The sequence below is a fragment of the Ornithorhynchus anatinus genome, chromosome 3, assembly GCF_004115215.2.
Source record: "Ornithorhynchus anatinus isolate Pmale09 chromosome 3, mOrnAna1.pri.v4, whole genome shotgun sequence".
Taxonomy (NCBI): domain Eukaryota; kingdom Metazoa; phylum Chordata; class Mammalia; order Monotremata; family Ornithorhynchidae; genus Ornithorhynchus; species Ornithorhynchus anatinus.
This window is the reverse complement of record NC_041730.1, coordinates 99,634,427-99,657,049: the sequence shown is the minus strand read 5'-3', so window position 1 is coordinate 99,657,049 and position 22,623 is coordinate 99,634,427. Positions and strand designations below refer to the sequence as shown.

Below are 22,623 nucleotides of genomic sequence, written 5' to 3'. Positions count from 1 at the left end.
TGTAGCAGGCTGTGTCATCAGAGAAGGGAGGCCTTTGGACCAGCTCTATCCAGTTAGAATCACAGGAAAATACAACTAGAAAGAGCTACAAGAGAGGTAAAGCTAAAGTTGAGGAGAGGGAAATATTTTCCATTAAGCTTCATCGGTCACATTTTTCTATTTAGTGTTGCATTTTTTAAAGGTGATTTTGCAGAAAGAGGCAGAAAAAAATAAGTAAATGTTTCTGGGTTGTGCTGTTGTCACCATTTGCAGATATTTATAGTTTTTTAATTATGTAACCGACCCTATTGTAAGCTTTGTTTTAGCCTTAATGACCCTTTTTACTCCTTTTTAGTATCCAAGGAGATTCTCCTGTTTATATTTTTTTATTGTGGTATTTGTTAAGTGCTTATTTGAACTGTTCTAAGCACTGAGGTATATACATATTAATCAGGTTGAACACAGTCACTGTCCCACCTGGGTCTTACAGCCTAAATTGGAAGGAAAACAGGTCTGTAATCCTCATTTTACAGTTGAGAGAAGGTAAGTGACTCGTCCTAGGTCACACAGCAGGCAACTAGCAAAGATACAAGTAGAACTCAGGCATGACTCCCGGGCCTGTGTTCTTTCCAACAAGTTATGCTGCCTTATATTGAATTTGGGTCTGTTATTGTAAAGCCATAATCAATCAATCAAACCAGCCATCCTGTATTTAAAACAACCAAAGGAAAATATGTACCTAAAGACTCGCACATATTAAAAGTTTGGTATGGGTCTCAGTGGCCATGATTGAAGCAAACTACCCCAACCAAGCAAGATTAAAATCAGAATTTAGTTAATAGCCACACTAGAGTGTAAACTAGACTGTAGTTTCTGTAGACTGTAAGCTCGTGGTAGGCAGCTCTTATGTTGTACTTTCCCAAGTAAGCTGTGCACATAGTAAGCTCTCAGTAGATATGATTGACGTTTGATTACCAGGCCATAGTTATGACATGTGCTGGCTGAATGGAAGTTGGGATGAACTGAGAAACTAGGTGTAAAATAAAATCACCCCCAAATAACTAAACTCAGTGCCAAAGTTCCCTTTTTACCCCAGATATAGGTTGGGTAAAGAAAACTATGTTACCAAGTGGGGAGATGATTCTGGTTGGACACCAGGGGTAGAGGATAGACGTACAGCACAGTTCACAGCCAACACCCAACTGCAAAACTTTCCCAGCTCAGCCTTCAATTAGAGAACTCCTTTGGCCTGTGACCAATTTCCTGCTACTGGCCAAAAGCCAACACCCCCCTCAGAAAATTCCCAATAACTCTTGCCAGGGCTGGGTTAAGGAGGGGAGGTGGGGGAGGACTGGCCTGAGGCAGCTCCTTACCTCACTGACACTCCTGTCTTTAAACCCTTGTTCTCCTTCTTGTGGGTTTACATGATGAAATTCAGTGGAGAAATTGTAACTCTCAGGAAGCATGAACCCAGCAGACAGAGGACTGGAGAGAGCGTGTCCCAGGGTTTTCAGTGTGAGAAAGCTAAAAGAGGAGGAGGAGACCTTTATGGGGATGGAGAAAATTATTCCAAAATCAGCGATGCTATTTTTGTAGTTTATCTTTTCTAGGGGAATTTTAAGGAAGATGCAAAAGAGATTCTGGAATATTTGCTGCATTTCTCAGTTACTTGAAGTTTTCTCCATTAGAATAAAATCAAATATCCCAGGAGTTTCACCCCATCTACTAATCCATTTAATGCCCAGCTTCACCTATCACCACCCCTACTCCCACTAGTGCAGCCAGGGTCCAAGTCAGGATAACAGCTGGCCCAAAAGGAAAAAAAAAGCACTATGAAACATCTTTATGTATTTTTTTTTCAATATTGGCAATACCTCTGTCAGGAAAAAGAATGAGTATAATGTGATTGCATCATTGAAAAGATCCTTTCATCCAGGACTGGTGGTCGGGAGAAAGGGGGAGGTTGTTTTCCTTGAGAGAAAGTTGAGTGGCAGATTGAGTAACTTGTCCCAGCTCAGGTTCTCCTTGGAGATCTGAGTGCAATAATTTAACCTTCTGGAAATGCCCAAAAGAGAGAGTTTTGCTGTGTTGGAGGAGATAGGACCTCTGAGGAAGGGAGTAGAAAGGGTACACCCAAAGGGAGGTAACTCAAAGGCTTGAGAGCATCTTTTGTTTTTGTTGGTATTTTCATTTAAGGTATTTGTTACACACTTGCTATGTGCTAGGCACTATACTAAGCACCAGGGTAGATACAAATTATTCAGGTTAAACAGAGTCCATTTCCCATTTGGGACTCAGTCTTAATCCTCATTTTACAGAAGTAGTAACTGAGTACTGAGAAGTTAAGTGACTTGCCCAAGGACATACAGTAGACATGTTATGGAGTCAGGATTAGAACCCAGGTCCTTCTGACCTCTGACTTGTGGTGACCCGGAACCATGACACTAATTTTGTTCCCTGTTCTGCTCTTTCTGCCTCTCTTTTAAATTGTTTCATTTTCTTACTCATCTTCCATCTGTTCCTATTCTCTTTGATTACTTTCTCAGCTTCATTTCCTAGTTCCCGCCATCCCCCCTATCTTTTTTCCCCCAAATTCTCCTGAAGTAGCCAATCTTCTTCATTTCTTTCCCACTCTCCCTTTCCCCACTTTTTTCATTCATTCATTCAATAGTATTTATTGAGCGCTTACTATGTGTAGAGCACTGTACTAAGCACTTGGAATGTACAATTCAGCAACAGATAGAGACAATCCCTGCCCATTGACGGGCTTACAGCACCTTGGCATTCTGTCTTTGTATATTCTAGCAATCTGTCTTTCAGGTTCCTCTAATCCTCAAAATTCCCAAGATGTTCATCTTGGGGTTGCAACTTGAGTCCTGAAATATGGTACTTTGAGTTTCGGCAAAACTAGATACTAAAGGCAGAATTAGGAACTGTTTTATGTCGGATAAGAATAAACTGCAGGCTAAGATATGATTTTTAAACAGATTTCCATTTGTAAAATACTAAATTAGTATATTTATATAGGTATGCATTCCCAATTTTTTGACACAGGTTATATTTATTTTGTTTTTATATTTTTTCATTAAAATTTTTATGTTGCTGACAGGGAAAGGGGCAATAAGTGTACTATTCTTAATGATGGTATTTAAGCGCTTACTATGTGAGGAGCACTGTTCTAAGTGCTAGGGTAGATATAAGGTAATCACGTTTTCCCACAGTGAGACGCACAGTTTTAATCCCCATTTTACAGATGAAGTAACTGAGGCACAAATAAGTTAGTGGCTTCCCCAAAGTCACACAGCAGACAAGTGGTGGAGTCAGGATTAGACCCATGACCTCTAACTCCCCAGCCCGTACTCTTTCCACTCAGCCATGCTGTTTGCAAGTTTTGTTTTCTTGAGTAGACAAAGGAAGTGTGAAATGAAGCTGCTATTTTTTCCTATTATCCACACTGAAGGGAGTCTTAGAGTGGGCTTCTCCAGACCCAAAATGACCCTCACAATCTCAGCAGCAGCAGTAGCAGCAGCAATGACCTAGCCTGACTGCCCATTGTTTTGCCATCAATTGTACGTAGGCTTCCTGGGAAGTTCAGAAGGGTAATGGTGGCAAGAATGGTCGTGACTACTTCAGGGTTCATTTTACGCCTATAAGGCTGGTGCCAGTATTTGGGCTGGACAGAAGAATGGGGATTTTGCAAACTTGATCTGTAAGGATCGGGGGAAAGGAGTTTTAAAGAGCAGAATTTTTGCTGCTCTGTTCGGATGCTCTTTAAGTCCTCCTCCTGAGTTGAGTTCTGGAGGCCAGATCCTCTTAGTTAATTCCTGGGTCCAAAACCACTCAAAGCTCAGTCAGGGGAGGTGGCGAGTTTAGGAACAGAATTTTCCTGGAGTGAGTGTGACTGCTGCTTTTCAAACCCCAGCCCAAAGTTACCAGGCATTCCACCCTATTGGGATGGAGAAGTAAAAAGCAGGTAGTTTGTTATTTGCCTGGAGAAATGTTATCGTGAAAGGGCAGCCCCTTCAAAGGGAGAGTCTGCTTTGCCCACCCTAAAACTGGCTCTGTGCATCCGACTGCGTAGAGACTAGATGATGATGATGATGATTATTATCAATAACAATAATAATAATAATGGTATTTGGAAATCGCTTACTATGTAATAATAATAATGTTGGTATTTGTTAAGCGCTTACTATGTGCCGAACACTGTTCTAAGCGCTGGGGTAGACATAGGGGAATCAGGTTGTCCCACGTGGGGCTCACAGTCTTAATCCCCATTTTACAGATGAGGGAACTGAGGCACAGAGAAGTTAAGTGACTTGCCCACAGTCACACAGCCGACAAGTGGCAGAGCTGGGATTTCAACTCATGAGCCCTGACTCCAAAGCCCGTGCTCTTTCCACCGAGCCACGCTATGTGCTAGGCACTATACCAAGTGCTGGGGTGGATACAGCTAATCAAGTTGGACACATTTCCTTCCAGGTGGGGCTAACGATCTCGATCCCCATTTTACAAATGAGGTAACTGAGGCACAGAGAAGCAAAGTGACTTGCCCAGGGTCACACAGCAGGCAAGTGGCAGAGCTGGGATTAGAACCCATGACCTTCTGACTCCTGGGCCTGTGATCTATCTATTATTATTATATTGTTTTTGTGAGGCTCTTGCTATGTGTCAAGCATGATTCATTCATTCAATCATATTTATTGAGCGTTTATTGTATGCAAAACACTGTACTAAGTGCTTGGGAGAGTACAACAACAAACTGAAACATTCCTGCCCACAATGAGCTCACAGTGATAAGAAGCAGAGTGGCCTCGTGGATAAATCATGGGCCTGAGAGGCTGAAGGACCTGGGTTCTAATTCTGTATTCCTCTGACTCCCAGGCCTGTGTTCTTCCACTAGGCTGCACTGTTTCTCCTCCTGTGTTTGCAAGTAGTGAGGAGTAGAGAAGGGGTTTTTCCAATCATTAATTCCCCATTAGAGTACATTTTTAAAGTGCCAGCAAGTAGCAAAGACATAAGATAACAACAATATTGGGAAACTAGGATAAGGAGAAGCAGTGTGGTCTAACAGATAGAGCACTTGGCTGGGAGCCAAAAGGACCTGGGTTATTATTTTGGTTCCACCACTTAACTGCTGTGTGACCTTGGACAGGTAACTTCACTTCTCTGGGCCTCATCTGTACAATGGAGATTAAGACTGTGAGCCCCATGTGGGACATGGACTGTGTCCAACCCGATTACCTTGTCCCTACCCCCATGCTTAGAACACTGCCTGGCACATAGTAAGTGCTTAACAAATACCATAAAAAGGGGGTTAGAAATAGAAGTAGAATGAGTGCTAAGCGCTTAGAACAGTGTTTTGCACATAGTAAGCACTCAATAAATACAAATTGAATGAATGAAATAGAAAAGGTAGGAAAAGGGAACAAGAAGGCACAGTACCTGGCACAGAGTAAATGCTTAACAAATATCAAAAAAGGGGGAATAGGAAAGTATAATAAGGAGGCTGGGGAAACTGGGGAAGGAGTAATGAGAGATTAGGAAAGGGTTGGAAGAGTGAAAGACCAGAACAGGGTTAATGAGAAGCAGCGTGGCTTAGTGGCAAGAGCACGGGTTTGGGAGTTGGAGGTCGTGGGTCTAATCCTGGCTCTGCCACTTGTCTGCTGTGTGACCTTGGGCAAGCCACTTGACTTCTCTGTGACTCAGTTACCTCACTGTAAAATGGGGATTAAGACTGAGAGCTCCACATGAGATAACCTGATTATCTTGTATCTACAGTGGAGCTTAGAACACTGCTTGGCACGTAGTAAGTGCCTAAGAAATATTCATTCATTCATTCAATTGTATTTATTGAGCACTTATTGTGTGCAGAGCACTGTAATGAGTGCTTGGAAAGTACAATTCAGCAATAGAGACAATCCCTGCCCACACTGGGTTTACAGTCTAGAAATAGGGAGACAGTTTAAAAGCAGGGGGACAGACATCTAAACAAGTAAAAAGGCATCAGGTATTAATATAAATAAATAGAAATATAGATATGTACATATATACACAAGTGCAGTGGGTCGTGGGCGTAGAGCAAAGGGAGTGAATCGAGGTGATGCAGAAGGGAGGGGAGCTGAGGAAGGGGGTCTTAGTCTGGGAAGGCCTCTTGGAGGAGGTGAGCTTTCAGTAGGACTTTGAAGGGGGGAAGTGTGATTGGCGGATTTGAAGAGAGAGGGTGTTCCAGGCCAGAGGTAGGAAGTGGGCCAGGAGTTGACGGCGGGATAGGTGGGAACGAGGCACAGTGAGGAGGTTAGCAGCAGAGGAGCGGAGTGTGCAGGCTGGGCTGTAGAGGGAGAGAAGGGAGGTGAGGTAAGAGGGGGCAAGATGATGGAGACCTTTGAAGCCAATAGTGAGGAGTTTATGCTTGATACGGAGGTTGATAGGCAGCCACTGGAGATTTTTGAGGATGGGGGCGACATACTCTGAGCGTTTCTGGAGAAAGATAATCTGGGCAACAGAGTGAAGTATGGACTGAAGAGGGGAGAGACAGGAGGTTGGGAGATCAGAAAGGATGCTGATGCAGTAATCCAGTAAGGATAGGGATGAGTGACTGTACTAATGTGGTAGCAGTTTGGATGGAGAGGAAAGGGCGGATCTTGGTGATATTGTGAAGGTGAGACTGGCTGGCTTTGGTGACGGATTGGATCTGTGGGGTGAATGAGACAGTGGAGTCAAGGATGATACCAAGGTTGCGGGCTTGTGAGATGGGAAGGATGGTAGTACTGTCCATAGTTATGGGAAAGTCAGGGAGAGGACAGGGTTTGGGAGGAAAGATAAGGAGCTCTATCTTGTATCTTTTGAGTTTTAGGTGGCAGGAGTATGTCCAAGTAGAGTTGCCCTGAAGGCAGGAGGAGATGTGAGCCTGGAGAAAGGGAGACAGAACAGGGGAGAAGATATAGATTTGGGTGTCATCCACATAGAGATGATAATTGAATCATTGGGAGCGAATGAGTTCTCCAAGGGACTGAGTATAGATGGAGAATAAAAGGGAACCAAGAAGTGACCCTTGAGGGTCCCCCACAGGGGATGGGAGGGAGAGGAGAAGCCCATGAAGGAGACTGAGAATGAATGGCCAGAGAGATAAAAGAAGAACCAAGAGAGGACGGAGTCAGTGATGCAAAACTTGGATAATGTGTTTGGAAGAAGGTGATGGTCCATTATTATTATTATTCTTAATGAGAGAGGCAGATAGAAAGTGTCCAAATGTCCCACTATAATTGGGGTAGTCCCTAATTTTCAGCTGCTATTCTTCCCCCCAGATTGTGGTCAGCAAGACCTCTGGGGGTCCCACTCTCCCTGGAGTAGCTGTGAGTGCGGCAGGGACCATGCCCAGGCAGAACAGCAGCCGAAGGGAGTTCAGAGTGGAAATGCTCTCAGAAGTAGCCATCTCTAGGGAGCACAGTGGGAGCAGGGAAACCTGGCGGGGTGGCTGCGACTGCAGCAATTGCAGCTGCTGCTGCAGCCGCTACTTTCCCTGCCACCATTCTTCAGGGATACTGGTACCTACCTGCAGAAGCCCCAGGACAGAGGAAATAATGCCTGAGTGGGTGTTTGTATTGACGTATGGCTCCCTCCTGTAGACTGTGAGCTCATTGTGGGCAAGGCTTGTCACTCTTTATTGCTGTAACATAATTTCCCAAGTGCTTAGTGCAGTGCTCTGCACTCAGTAATAATGATAATAATAATCATTATTATTATTATTATTATGTTCATTCAATAATATTTATTGAGTGCTGTACAGAGCACGGTACTAAACGCTTGGAATGTACCATTTGGCAACAGATAGAGACAGTGCCTGCCCAGTGACAGGCTTACAGTCTAAACGGAGTAGATAGCAAAGCAAAACAGAACAAAACAAAACAAGACAACATCATCAAGATAAATAGAATCAAGGAGATATATACCTCATTAACAAAATAAATAGGGAAATAAATAGTATATACGATTTGTTAAGCGCTTATTATGTGCCAAACACTGTTCTAAGCCCTGGGATAGATACAAGGTAATCACATTGTCCCACATGGGGCTCACGGTCTTCATCCCCATTTTATTTACAGATGAGAAAACTGAGGCACAGAGAAGTTAAGTGGCTTGCCCAAGGTCACACAGCAGACAAGTGGTGGAGCTGGGATTAGAACCACATCCTCATAGAGAAGCAGTGTGGCTCAGTGGAAAGAGCACGGGCTTTGGAGTCAGAGGTCATGGGTTTGAATCCCGGCTCGGCCACTTGTCAGCTGTGTGACTTTGGGCAGGTCACTTAACTTCTCGGTGCCTCAATTACCTCATCTGTAAAATGGGGATGAAGACTGTGAGCCCCACGTGGGACAACCTGATTCCCCTATGTCTACCCCAGCGCTTAGAACAGTGCTCAGCACATAGTAAGCGCTTAACAAACAAATACCAACAAAAATCCTCTGACTCCCAAACTCATGCTCTTTCCAATGAACCATGCTGCTTCTCCTGTAGGTGCTTAATAAATTCAATTGATTGATCGAATGAATATTGGCCCACTGCCTCTCCCCTTTTTACACATCTTTACTACTGGCTATGTGTCCCTTCCCCTCCCCTTGCTTTTTTGGCCCTGCCCTCAGGAACCCCACCCACTCACTTTCTACTTCAAGCCTAGTAGGCAGAAACAGATGGGAAAGGGGCAAATGAAACACGGGTGAAAGCAAAGTGGCATGTCGAGAGGGAGAGGCCTGTAGAAGAGAGACAAACTGGGAGATTGAAAGGGAAAGTCAGGAGAAGCAGGGAACAGGAAGGCCACAACCATGACTTCACATGGTTCTCATCCAGTAAGTATGAATATTAAAATAATCTAATTTTAAAATTGTAATAAAATTATAAGTTGGTGATCATAAATATTTGTTAACATTCCTACTGAATAAACTAGATTTTTATCCCATTGTAATTTTCCAACGGCAACTCTGTTGGCAAGATAGCACTACCAAAGATATCATTTGTAAATAAAATATATCTGTAATTTGTCTGTCTTTTTTCATTAAAGTAATTTTACTGTTAATTCAGCTTGTCTAAATGATTATCACAGTCGTAATTTAATTATATAGCAATATTGCTCAGGCTACATTTTCAACAGAGTTCATATTCAACTGCATTTAATTAAGTGCCTGCCACATAATAAATGCTTAACAAATATCATTTTTTTAAAAAGATGTCTGATTTCAAGAGTAAATACAGTACTCTGATTTTCTGATATTTAATTGAATTTTACCAAGTGCCTGCTATTATGTGGAATTAATTTTCATTTTCTCCATAGGTGAGTATGGGACATGTAGAAGATGGGTTGTGGTAGCTGCTTCCAGTCACCCCTGGAAACTGAGGGCAGGCAGCCTGCCATCCAGAGAGGCAGCCCTCCCTCGGTTTTACAAGGCTTGGTCCCTGATTTCCAGAGGTGGCTGACTGTGTGCAGAGCACTGTACTGTGCCGTTGGAAGAGCGCAAGATAACAGTTGGTAGTCAAGTGACTTGCCTACAAAAGCTTATAGTCTAGAGGGGAGACAGACAGACTTTAAGATAAATTACAGATTTGTACCTTCAGCTTTGGAGCTGAAGTTAGGGGAGTGCATAAAGGGGACAAATCTGAGGGCAACGCACAAGTGGGAGGGAATAGAGGAAATGAGAGCTTAGTAGGGGAAGGCCTCTTGGAGATGGGATTTTTTAAAAAGACTTCCCAGAACTCCTCTTCCCAGAACTCAGCTTCCAATAAGTAACCCTGTTAGTCTTTCTCCCTGCCTTAAAAAGGCATCCCTCGTTGCCAGAACTTTCAGAAAATGTGGAAGTACCAGATATCTGAAAACGCCTTTGAATTTGATTCTCAGATCAATACATAATGTATATTCCTTCCGTCTTAATCACCGAAGGTTCCGAATTCTTTAAAAATATGTGCATCTCTGTGTGAGAGCAGCATATGGTCTTTTTAAAGGAGGTTTCTGATAGATGAGTTTTAGTTTTGCAGAATCTAGGTGCACTGCAAATCTAAATTTGGACATTATCAAACCTACTTTCAAGTAGCAATAAAGTAGAACAGAAATGAGGCACATTTTAAAATTAGGACTTCTCAGGTAGCAAGTCTTCAAAAAAACTGTCAGTAGTAAAGGGCTTATCAAATATAATTTAGAAAACATTACAATTTTTACATTCTGATACTTTATTGCTTATGTTTATATATTTATTGTTTTATTGTATTGTACTCTCCCAAACTTTTAGTACACTGCTTTGCACACAGTACATGCTTAATAAATAAGATTGAATGACTATAAAGTTGAAGATTCATTTTTATCATATACTTTGCCTTTATTTTGGGGAGAAGTTTTTCATTCCAGGCTCCCTGAAAGAAAGGTCATAAACTAGAGACAATAGACTAGAAATGCAAAAAAAGTAATTAAATTTAATAAATAGTAGAGATCTAAAATTTGTTCAAGCACCTGTAACTAATATCCTTATCATTCCATTTCTCTGACTTCATGGGGAATGATGATTTCAATAGTTTTAAAACCATACTATCATTCCCGAAAAGATAAGACTTTCCCTGGCAAGAAACTGGAATCTGCCTGGAAACAGAATTGCTGATTCACCATTCTGTTAAGTGGCAGCTTCTATTGAAGTGAATTCAAATGTTTGGGTTTGGGTTTTTTTAGGATCCCCCTTTCCCCCCCCAGTCCTCACCAGCGTGGGTGATTAAAAAGAGATGTGTAAAATAAATAATATTTTACAAATGCTCTTTTCTTTTTGCGGTACCATATTGCTCTTAAACACACTATCATCTTGCCCTTTGAATTTGAAAGAGCAATCACCTCATTCTTCCTTTGATAAAGTGGTTACAAGTCCTATCCTGTGACTAGGTGATGCAAGAAAGAGCCTTAAGTGCTGGTCTTCAAATACATTTCCAGCTTCATGTGTCCCTGGCTTTACTGATACACTGAACTACTCTGTTCTCTTCCATCTATAAAACAGAGAAGGCAGACCTGTCTTCTGTTTGTAAAGAAACTTGAAAGGCCTTGGTTGAAAAATGCTTATTTTAATATAAGGGTTTATATTGTGCATAGCATAAACACATGCAAGATCAGAAAGCAGAAATAAGGGAAAAGAGAGAAGACTCCTTAGCACATGAGGAGGAGGAGCTGTACACTGTAAAGTGAAAACTAGGTGAGATGGCATTCCAGGTCATTAATAGACATACAAGAAACAGCTAGCCTTTTCACCCAGTAAGATCCCAGGTATCATCTCCACAGTTTTATAAAACTGTGTGTAGCCACTTGTCATAACTGTTTTCAGTTAATAATGTTTTCTTTCATATGAGTAAAACCTTAAAAAAAAAGAATGGGCTCTTATATACAATATTTCTTTACTTAGAAAATTCATTTTTTATAATGTGCTTGGGTTATACTTTAAAGCAGGTGGGGCGGGGGGAGGGTACAAAATTATGGCCTATGGGCCAGATCTAGCCTGCCAAGCAATTTAATCTGGCCCAGCACCAAGAGAGCTGCTTCCCCTGGCAACTGCAAATACACTCAACAACCTCCTGGCATGCCACGTCTCCAAGAGCGGTGGCTCAGTGGGAGTTAATAAATGTATCTGCGCCTGAGCTCCAAGTTACATAGGAGCTGCAGATGGAAGAGAGGATCCATAGAACTTTACAGGAAGAAGGGGACAATCAGCCAGAATACTCCCCACCCAGGTTTTAAAGTAACTGCTCAATTAAATGTCAACTGGTCTAGATTCAGGTGATTAGGCTAGAAATTCTTCCGCTCCCTGCTTTCTGTTGGTCTTTAGGTAGGTTTGGTTGGGATCTGCAGATAGTGGATAAACTAGAAACATTTGCTCGCATTAATTTTTTGATAAAGGGAAATTAAGAAGTGGGCATTGGGGGTGATGATGATCATCACTGAATTTGTTTAAGGGTTTACTATGGGCTAAACATTGTTGCCTGTGTAATAATTTATTCAACTGTCAGGATTGATATAATTGTATTTAACTTTTAAAATGATAAACTAACTCTTCAAACAGAATATCACATACAGTTTTAAAGCCTTTAAATGCCTTTATTACCAATATAGTAAGTGAGTTTCTTTATTGCCAGCAAACCAGACTTTTGAGACAAATTATAAACATTCGTGTGTGAAACTTTGACAGGTGGAAGTCATTGAATTTAGGCCAAACCCAGTGGTATAGCAGGGTATTGTAAGATCTAGAGGGAGTATTTGCTCCTGTCTCTTCTTCCCTATTCTCGTTATATCCCGGCTAGACTACTGTGTCAGCCTTCTCTCTGACCTCCCTTCCTCCTCTCTCGCCCCGCTCCAGTCTATTCTTCACTCCGCTGCCCGGCTCATCTTCCTGCAGAAACGATCTGGGCATGTCACTCCCCTTCTTAAACAACTCCAGTGGTTGCCTATCGACCTCTGCTCCAAACAAAAACTCCTCACTCCAGGCTTCGAGGCTCTCCATCACCTTGCCCCTTCCTACCTCTCCTCCCTTCTCTCTTTCTACCGCCCACCCCTCACGCTCCGCTCCTCTGCCGCCCACCTCCTCACCGTCCCTCGGTCTCGCCTATCCCGCCGTGGACCCCTGGGTCACGTCCTCCCGCGGTCCTGGAACGCCCTCCCTCCTCACCTCCGCCAAACTCTTTCCCTCTTCAAAACCCTACTTAAAACTCACCTTCTCCAAGAGGCGTTCCCAGACTGAGCTCCTCTTCTCCCTCTACTCCCTCTGCCATCCCCCCTTTACCTCTCCGCAGCTAAACCCTCATTTTCCCCTTTTCCCTCTGCTCCTCCACCTCTCCCTTCCCATCCCCACAGCACTGTACTCGTCCGCTCAACTGTATATATTTTCGTTACCCTATTTATTTTGTTAATTAATTGTACATCGCCTCGATTCTATTTAGTTGCCATTGTTTTTACGAGATGTTCTTCCCCTTGACTCTATTTATTACCATTGTTCTCGTCTGTCCGTCTCCCCCGATTAGACTGTAAGCCCGTCAAACGGCAGGGACTGTCTCTATCTGTTGCCGACTTGTTCATCCCAAGCGCTTAGTACAGTGCTCTGCACATAGTAAGCGCTCAATAAATACTATTGAATGAATGAATGAATATTCCTTGCTGCTCTTCCTCCCTAATGACATCCCTTTGAGTGGCATGAAAGAGAAGCATAATGGCCTAGAGTGGCATGAAAGAGAAGCATAATGGCCTAGTGGAAAAAGCATGGGCCTGGGAGTTAAGACTAATCATGACTCCACCACTTGTCTGTTGTGTGATTTTGGGCAAGACATGAATCCATGAATCCATGACCATCTGACTCCCAGGCCCGTGCTCACTCCCCATGTAATAATAATAATAATGGTGGAATTTGTTAAGCACTTACTATGTGCAAAGCACTCTTCTAAGCGCTGAGGGGATACAAGGTAATCAGGTTGTCCCATGTGGGGCTCACAGTTTTAATCCCCATTTTATAGATGAGGGAAATGAGGCATAGAGAAGTTAAGTGACTCGCTCAAAGTCACACAGCTGGCAAGCAGCAGAACTGGGATTAGAAACCATGACCTCTGACTCCCAAGCCTGGGCTCTTTCCACTGAGCCATGCTGCTTCTCTAAGTCCATGTCCCACAGTCCATGTGTCCAATGTAATTAGTAAGTGCCTGGCACATAGTGAGCTCTTAAATGCCATTTTTAAAAAAAGAGAGAAGAAAGAAGAAGAGGAGGAGGCAGAGGAAAGAAAGCTGGTGAAGAGGAGGAAGTATTGGCAGCAGAAAGAGAAACTATTGAAAAGGCAGGGAAGATGGCAGTGTGCTGTTTTTTATTTTTATTTTTTATTTGTGTAGTTTTAATGGTATTTAAGACCTCACTATTATTCATTATTTATATTGATGTCTGTCTCCCCCTATAGAATGTAAGCTCCTTGGGGGTAGGGAACGTGTCTATCAGTCATGTTATATTGTACTCTCCCAAGCACTTACTACAGGCTGTGCATATGATAAGCACTTAATAAATATGATTGTCTATGAGTGGCTCTGGCAGTACTGTTTCTTAGGGGCAGTTAGTTTTAGAAGATTTTTCACTGTTGAGGCTAGTTGGTATTTTATGCATTTGAGCTGTTAATGGTTCTACTTGTTTGTCTACCTTATTAGATCATGAATATTCAGTGAGATATAAGTGCTCACCAAACTAGTTTAAGGATCCAGCCAAATAATCTGGGGCTCCCCTGGCCATAGGGTAGGGGTAAAAGGGAGAATTGTCTCCAGGTCACTTGAGGAATAGCAATCAGAATCACAGTTTCTCCTTGTGCTTACTTTCTCTGTCTCTTCTCTCCCCTCTCCACCCCTCTGCTGGTGGGATTCCTCTCCTCCCCATAGATCTGCCCACTCTGTGTGCCCTGGGAAGCCCCACTAAGATGAGAATCTGAGTTCCACTTCTCCAGCTTTTCGTTGTGACTCAGGGACGTTAAAGAGAGGGAAGAGGGTGGCATTAATCCTGTGCTCAATACCAAATGAAGTCTTAAAAATGAACAGACCTTGCAGACTAGCTTTGGTAAAGTCAATTTTAGTGATTTTTTTTCCCAGGAGTCCTGTTCTCCCGGGAATCCTTCCATTTCAAAACCTTTTGAGGTTCGGTTCCCTGTTAATCCCAGTTCTCTGGTCGTGTTAGTGTTTACGTCTCTTTCCCAAATCTGAGTCGCTGTTAATTTGAAGCAGTGAAGGAAGGTCTGTCGAATAGCTCACAGGTAGCTTTCCCTCTCCCTCCGACCCTAGTGTGACCCTACTTGCCCTTCCCTTGCCACAAAGCCCTGAGCACTGCAATAGAAAACCTCCCAGGATTTTACCACTATTTTCACTGGCCTTTTTCTTGGCCACTTTAAGCCCTCCCCCACTTTCCCCACTTCCCTTTTCCTCTCTGCTTTGTATAGGTCTCCTGTCTCACCACATCCTTTCTGGCTCACCTCTCTTTTCTTCAAGGAGCCTTTTTCTGACTCTTTGGCTTTATGGACATTCTCATTCTAGTCTAATTACTGTAAGTGCGGACTTCACAAAGCTTTAAATAATATGCATATGCACTCTGTACTGTAGAGGATATATTAGAGGCAAGGGACATGGCTCATACCTTCCTTATCACTTTCTCTACATTTAGTATCATTCTTAGAAAGATGAGTATGATATCTATTAAGCACTAACTAAATGCCAAGCACTATGCTAAACGCTGGGGTAGATAAATCATTCCTGTCTTTTTCCTGGGGACTCCTTCCCTCTTCACATCAAGTGACAACTCGTCTCCTTATAAGGCCTTCTAAAATCACATCTCCAGGAGGCCTGTTTTAATTTACCTTTCATCTCCCCACCCTTTGTCCCCACCCCTAATGCCACCAGCATTTCCCTCTCACCCAAGCACTTGGGTATTCATTTCCCCTCTCCTCCAAATGTATATGTATCTAGAGAAGCAGCTTGCCTGGAGAGAAGAACAAGGGCCTGGCTATCAGAGGATCTGGGTTCTAATCACCTGTTCCACCACCTGTCTGCTATATGACTGTAGGCAAGTTCTGTCCCTCAGTTTCCTCATCGTGGCTCAGTGGAAAGAGCATGGGCTTTGGAGTCAGGGCTCATGAGTTCGAATCCCAGCTCTGCCACTTGTCGGCTGTGTGACTGTGGGCAAGTCACTTAACTTCTCTGTGCCTCAGTTCCCTCATCTGTAAAATGGGGATTAAGACTGTGAGCCCCACGTGGGACAACCTGATTCCCCTGTGTCTACCCCAGCGCTTAGAACAGTGCTCGGCACATAGAAAGCGCTTAACAAATACCAACATTATTATTATTATTATTATCATCTCTGAAATGGGGATGAAATACTTATTCTCCCTTCCCCTTAAACTGTGAGCCCTATAGGGGGCATGATTGTTATCTGACCTAATTATCTTGCCTCTGTTCCAGTACTCAGTACAGTGCTTGGTATTTATAAATGCTTAACAAATACTGTTACTATTATTATTATTATCATATATTTAAGTATTTGTTGCTTCCCCCCAGCTGTAATGTGACCTTGGGCAAATCACTTAACTTTTCTATACCTCAGTTCTCACATCTGCAAGTTGAGGATTCATTACCAGTTCTTGTGAGCCCCTTGTGAGACCTGATTATTTTGTATGTACCCCAGTGCGTAGTACAGTGCCCCTGGGCTTAATACAGTGCTGGGCACATAGTAAGTGCTTAACAAATACCACAATTATTATTAATTTATATTAGTGTTTGTTTCCTCTAAGCTCCTTGAGGCCAGGGATTGAGTCTGTTGACTAACAGTAAGCTTGTTGTGGACGGGGAATGTGTTTTCCACATCTGTTGTATGGTACTCTTTCAAGCATTTAGTATAGTACTCTACATTCATTAATTCAATCATATTTTTTGAGCACTTACTGTTTGCAGAGCACTGGACTAAGCGCTTGGAAGACTACAATAAAACAATAAATACATTCCCGTCCCATAATGAACTTACAGAGACAGATATTAATATAAATAAATAAATTACAGTTATGTACATAAAGGGTTGTAGGGCTAGGAAAGGGATAAACCCAAAGGAGCAAGTCAGGGTGACCCAGAAGGGAGTGGGAGAAGAGGAAAATAAGGCTTAGGCCGGGAAGGCCTCTTGGAGAAGATGTGCCTTCAATAAGACTTTGGAGGGGAGAGTAATTGTCGGTTTTGAGAAGGGAAGGTCTTCCAGGCCAGAGACAGGATGTGGGCGAGGGGTTGGTGGCAAGACAAACGAGATAGAGGCACAGTGAGAAGGTTAGCATTAGAGGAGTGAAATGGGCAGGCTGGGTTGTAGTAGGAGAGTAGAGAGGTGAGGTAGGATGGGCCAAGGTGATTGAGTGCTTTGTAAATACCATTGATTGATTGACTCTCTTGTGTTTTACTCTCCCAAATGTTTACTACAGTGCTCTGCAGAGAATAATTGCTTTATGCAAGAAGCAGTGTAGCCTAGTGGAAAAAGCATGGGCCTGGGAGTCAGAGGACCTGACTTCTAATCCCGGCTCCCCCCTTCTTTGCTGTGTAATCTTGGGCAAGTTACTTAATTCTTCTGTGCCTAAGTTACTTCCTCTGTAAAATGGTGATTAAGACTGTGAGCTCCATGTAGGAAATGGACTTGTGTCAAACCTGATAGTCTTGTATCTACACCAGCACTTAGTATAGTGTCTGGTACATAATCAATCAATAGCTCCTTGTGGGCAGGAAATGTCTCTGTTTATTGTTATAATGTACTCTCTCAAGCACTTAGTACAATGCTATACACCCAGTAACCGCTCAATAAATAACAATAATAATTATGGTATTTGTTAAACACTTACTATGTGCCAGGCACTCTACTAAGCATTGGGGTGGATACAAGCATATTAGGTTGGACACAGTCCCAGTTTCACATGGGGCTCACATTCTCAATCCCCATATTGCAGATGAGGTAACTGAGGCACAGAGAAGTGAAGTGACCTGCCCAAGGTCACACAGCAGACAAATGGTGACGTTGGGATTGGAACCCATGACCTTCTGACTCCCAAGCCTGTGGCCTATCCACTACTCCATGTTGATGATTGAATGAATAAATGAATGAATAATTAGCACTTAAAGAATGCCACCACAAATAAATATGAATGACTTCTTGATAAAGAATAATCAGATCAGACACAGTCCCTGTCTCTTAGCTGGCTCACAGTACAAAAGGAGGGTAGATATCCCCATTTTTCAGTGAGGAAATGGGGGCCCAGAGAGATTCAGTGATTTTTCTAAGATCACACAGCCAGTTAATGGCAGAGCTGGAAATAAGAACCTGGGTCTTCTGGTTACAGTCATTCATTCATTCAGTCGCATTTATTGAGCGTGTACTATGTGCAGAGCACTACACTAAGTGCTTGGAAAAGTACAGTACAACAATAAACAGTGACATTCTCTGCCCACAACAAGCTCCAACCTCAGAAAATGATGAAATACTATTGCTGATTGCATGAATATTTTTTAGCCCCTTGGAAACTGGCTACTGATCCTTCCTACAGGGCCCATCTTGTCTTACACCGTCAAGTCGTCTCCGACCCATAGCGATGCCATGGACACATCTCTCCCAGAACGCCCCACTCCATCCGCAATCATAGTAGTGGATCCATAGAGTTCTTGATAAAAATAGAGAAGTGGTTTATTATTGCCTCCTTCCACACAGTCACCTTGATTCTCCGCCCTCCATTCTCTCCTATGCTGCTGCTGCCCAGCACAGGTGGGTTTTGACTTGTAGCAGATTGCCTTCCACTCGCTAGCTACTGCCCAAGCAAGGAATGGAATGGGTAGGCATCTGCTTGACTCTCCTTCCCATCTTCGAGACTGGTAGAGTCCTGGAAACTCTCTAGGTGCTACTCTGAGAGGGGCAGGGCCCATCACTGTTGGCTTAACCCTTAGCCTGTAGCCTAGTTAGTTTTGCTATTTGAAAGCTATGTGTCAAACACTGTGGAGCCTTTTGTTGGCAGAGATTGTCTCTATCTGTTGCCGAATTGTACATTCCAAGTGCTTAGTACAGTGCTCTGCACATAGTAAGTGCTCAATAAATATGATTGAATGAATAATGGGGTAAATACAAGGTAAATAGACCAGAGTACCTCTAGGGCTCAAACTCTAGGTGGGAGTAGACCCACAGAAATTGTCCTAACAATGGGTTACAAACAACAAAAAACAGTCCTCAAACCAAGACAACAGTGTCAAGAGGATTAAATGAACTGTTCTTGAAGGGTGGGGAGAGAATTCCCACTGCCTCATTCAATTCATAGGATTTATCAAACATCTATAAAATGTCAGGGAGAATACAGGATTTTGTCACATCAATCATCATGCTTATTGAGTGCTTAGTGGGTTAAGAGGTGATCCTTGTCCTCAAGGAATTGACCATCTAATTGGCTCCAGGCAAATAATCAGTAAATTCCACACCACCATAGTCTTCCCAGACTTCTAAAGGTTGGCTTGTGGGCAGGGAACCAGGGAACCTATCTACAAACTCTCTTGTATGGTGCTTTTCCAGGCGCTTAGTACAGTACTCTCCAATCACTCAGTAAAGACAATTGATTGGCTTCTAGGACATATGGTAGTGGTAGACCTGGTCTTAAGTGTTTCTCCCCCATCCACTGCAGTGATCTGCAGGGTCTGGCAGAGGTGGGGGATGCCAGTCTGGTTATTCTAAAATATGTTTATTAGAAAGTAAGCATGGCCTAGTGATGATGATGGCATTTGTTAAACGCTTACTATGTGCCAAGCACAGTTCTAAGCCCTGGGGGGGTAACAAGGTAATCAGGTTGTCCCGCATGGGGCTCACAGCCTTAATCCCCATTTTACAGATGAGAGAACTGAGGCACAGAGAAGTGAAGTAACTTGCCCAAGTCACAGCTGACAAGTGGCAGAGCCGGGATTAGAACCCATTACTTCTGACTCCCAAGCCTGGGCTCTTTCCACTGCGCCACACAGCGTGGTGTAATGGATAGAGCACGGGCCTGGAAGTCAGAAAATCATGGATTTTAATCCCAGTACTGCCACTTATTTTCTGTGACCTTGAGCAAGTCACTTCACTTCTCTGTGTCTCAGTTACCTCATCTGTAAAACGGGAACTGAGACTGTGAGCCCCGCATGGGACAGGGACTATGTCCAACCCGAATTGCTTGTATCCACCCCAGCGCTTAGAATAGTGCCTGGCACATAGTAAATAAATACCACAAGGATTATTATTAGTAGTAGTAGATAGAGCACAGACCTGGGAGTCAGAAGGACCTGGGTTTGAATCCCGGCTCTGCCTGTGTGACCTTGGGCAAGTCAGTTAAACTCTCTTTATCTCAGTTACCCTGTCAATAAAATTGGGGTTAAGACTGTGAGCCTCATGTGGGACAGGGACTGTGTCCAACCAGAATAGCTTGTAACTACTCCATTGCTTAGAATAGTGCTTAGCACATCATAAGTGCTCAACAAATATTATTATTATCAGCCAGGTAGTGTTGGATTCACATCCTCCTAAATAAAGCTCTATTATTTAGCACCAGTTGCCTGGCTTATTTTATAGCACCTTCCTCCTTGAAACTCCATGTTCCCTATCCTCCAGTACCTTCCAATCTTTTCACTCCACAGGGCACAGAGTAGATGGTGTAAAAAGGATTGGAAAATGAAACAATTGTACTATTTCCCAGCTCCTCCATTTGCCAAGGTTGGCGGCACACCACTTCCTCTTCCTCACCATGAGGTAGTCAAGGGACTGTCTTGCTTCCATAAATTATACTCAGAGAGTTGCCTGTGGTAAAGTGGTGAAAAGAAATTTCTCACATGTAAAACAAAATCAGTTTTTGCATATCCATATGTCTCACCTGAGATAAAGAGGCATTGTTAAGATGTTAAAGACTAGGATTTGATTCCTCCCCTTAAACCTTGCCTTTTTTCCCCCATTCCTTGAAAAACAAAGACTCAATAGTCTTTCAAATTCCTAGCTGAAGCCCAAGCTCCAACCAAAGCAAACACTGCTGAGTTTCTCAAACCTGCAGAAGTACACATGAATTCCCATATTTCCTTGCAGCTCTCCAAAAATGGCATTGGCAGAGGGATGACCAAGCACTTCTAAGCACAATCCTAGAATTGGTTTGGTTCTATTAGTGGAGTGGGATTTGGGGAGGAGGGGCTTGGGAGAGCTACACTGTGCTTCTGGGAATTTGTTTTGGTTTATTGAGCCATGGACTGGATAGGAGACTCTCTGTTTTAAGCGAAGCACGTGTTGAACCAATTATATACTTAGGGAGTATGCACAGGCTTCGGATTTGTCCTTTTCAAAGGAGAAATTAATCAATTTAATCTTAGCTCTTCCCAGATAGATTTAACATAACGGAGATAGATCTTTACCGCATTGCTGCTGTGGATCTCCTCAGTGGGTTTGGCTAATGTGGGTTGGCAATGATTTGACTGTGTCAGCCAAGTCTGCCATCTCACTGACTTTACTGTCAAGGTTGAAACTGCCTAATGCCGTAGTAGCTGAAGGTGTCATTCAGAGGCTCTTTGTCAGACTGCTCTGTCTGACCCTACCTCCTATGAGGTAGTGTCTCCCTTTTCTGGGTTGGAATAAATAGCCACAGAAAGTTTTGTGAAGGACTTGAAAGCCTTGGTGCTAGCTAGCATTTTAAAACTCCCTTCTGGAATTTCCTGCTGAAGAAACAGTAATTATGCACAGTGTTAATCAGTGCTCGGGTGCTATCGGAAAATCTTAACTACATTAAAATTCAAAAATGAAGAGCAAAGGAATGTCTGTATTCCTAGAGCTGATAAAAGGGAAGTGTCAAAGTTGCTCTTAAACCTGTTTTTTTTAGTCTTACATTCAGGAGTCTGTCAAGAAGCATTTCTTATGCCTTTTCTGTCGATCTATGTTTTTGATGCAGATGAATTAGATTGAATGGAATAGAAAGAATATTTCAGGCCGAGGGAAATGGAATTCGTGTCCATTGCATCTTCTTGAGTCAGCAGCTAGTGCTTTCTCCTGCAGCACTCTGTGTAGGAACAGTCTGTGAAGGTTATTTGAGGGTAGGGTGCTGTGAGTCACTTCAATGACTTCTTCCTGGTTATCAGTATGCAGGGTAGCCTGTAGTTCCAACGCATTATGGTTCTTTATTGCCCTTGAGAAATTGCCTTGTGATTAAAAGGGAAGAAATATAAAGAATATTTATTGCAGGGTGACTGTTTAATTTGAGAGAATTGAAAACCCAGAATTTCCAAATCTTTACATATCCATGTATCACTGGGTAAATTAAAAACATGAGCTATGACCCTCATTCCATTTTGAGAGGATGGGAAAAATCTTTTAACAGACAGCCTGGAAAGTGCCAGAATAGATGAGCTTGTGTAAAAAGATGTTTCCTCACTGTTATAGAGAAATGGTTATGTAATAAGAGCTCTTGTGTTACTGCTGCCTCCTAATTCTCCAAGGGGATTTTAACTCCATAGTAGATGGATAGGTACAAGATTAAATGGGATGTTCCCTAGGCCAGTCAGGAAGCTTACCTCCTCCGGAGGGAGAATGTTTTTAGTCTTATTTATTAAGTATTTACTGTGTATAGACCACTGTTCTAGGCACTTGGGAGAGTACAGTATAACAGTATAGCAGACACATTCCCAGCCCCCCGTGATCTTACATTCTAGAGAGGAAGACAGGCATTAATATAAATGAATAAACTACAAAAAAATACAGAAGTGCTTTGGGGGTGAGGGAGATGAATAAAGGGAACAAGTTAGGGTGAGTCAGAAAGGGGTGGAAGAAAAGGAGAAGAGGGCTTAGACAGGGAAGGCCTATTGGAGGAGATGTGCCTTCAGTAAGGGTCTGAAGGGAGAGAGAGTAATTGTCGGATTAGAAGAGGGAGGCCACTCCAGGCCGGAGTCAGGAGGTGGGTGAGGGGTCGATGGTGAGGTAGACAAGACAAGGCTCAGTGAGTAGGTTGGAATTAGAGGAACAAGGTTAATAGAGAAGCAGCATGGCTTAGTGGAAAGAGCTCTAGCTTGGGAGTCAGAGGTCATGGGTTCTAATCCCGACTCCACCACTTATCAGCTGTGTGTCTT

General features: G+C 43.0%; 1 protein-coding gene and 1 non-coding gene across 2 annotated transcripts in view; one reads left to right on the top strand and one right to left on the bottom strand.

The window, feature by feature from the left end:
• Positions 1-22,623, top strand: part of JMJD1C (jumonji domain containing 1C) — a 305,204-nt gene that overhangs the window by 146,842 nt on the left and 135,739 nt on the right. The window lies entirely within an intron of this gene.
• Positions 18,291-18,428, bottom strand: LOC114810748. Its single transcript, XR_003758443.1, has one exon. It is a non-coding gene; the product is annotated as a small nucleolar RNA SNORA7 (small nucleolar RNA).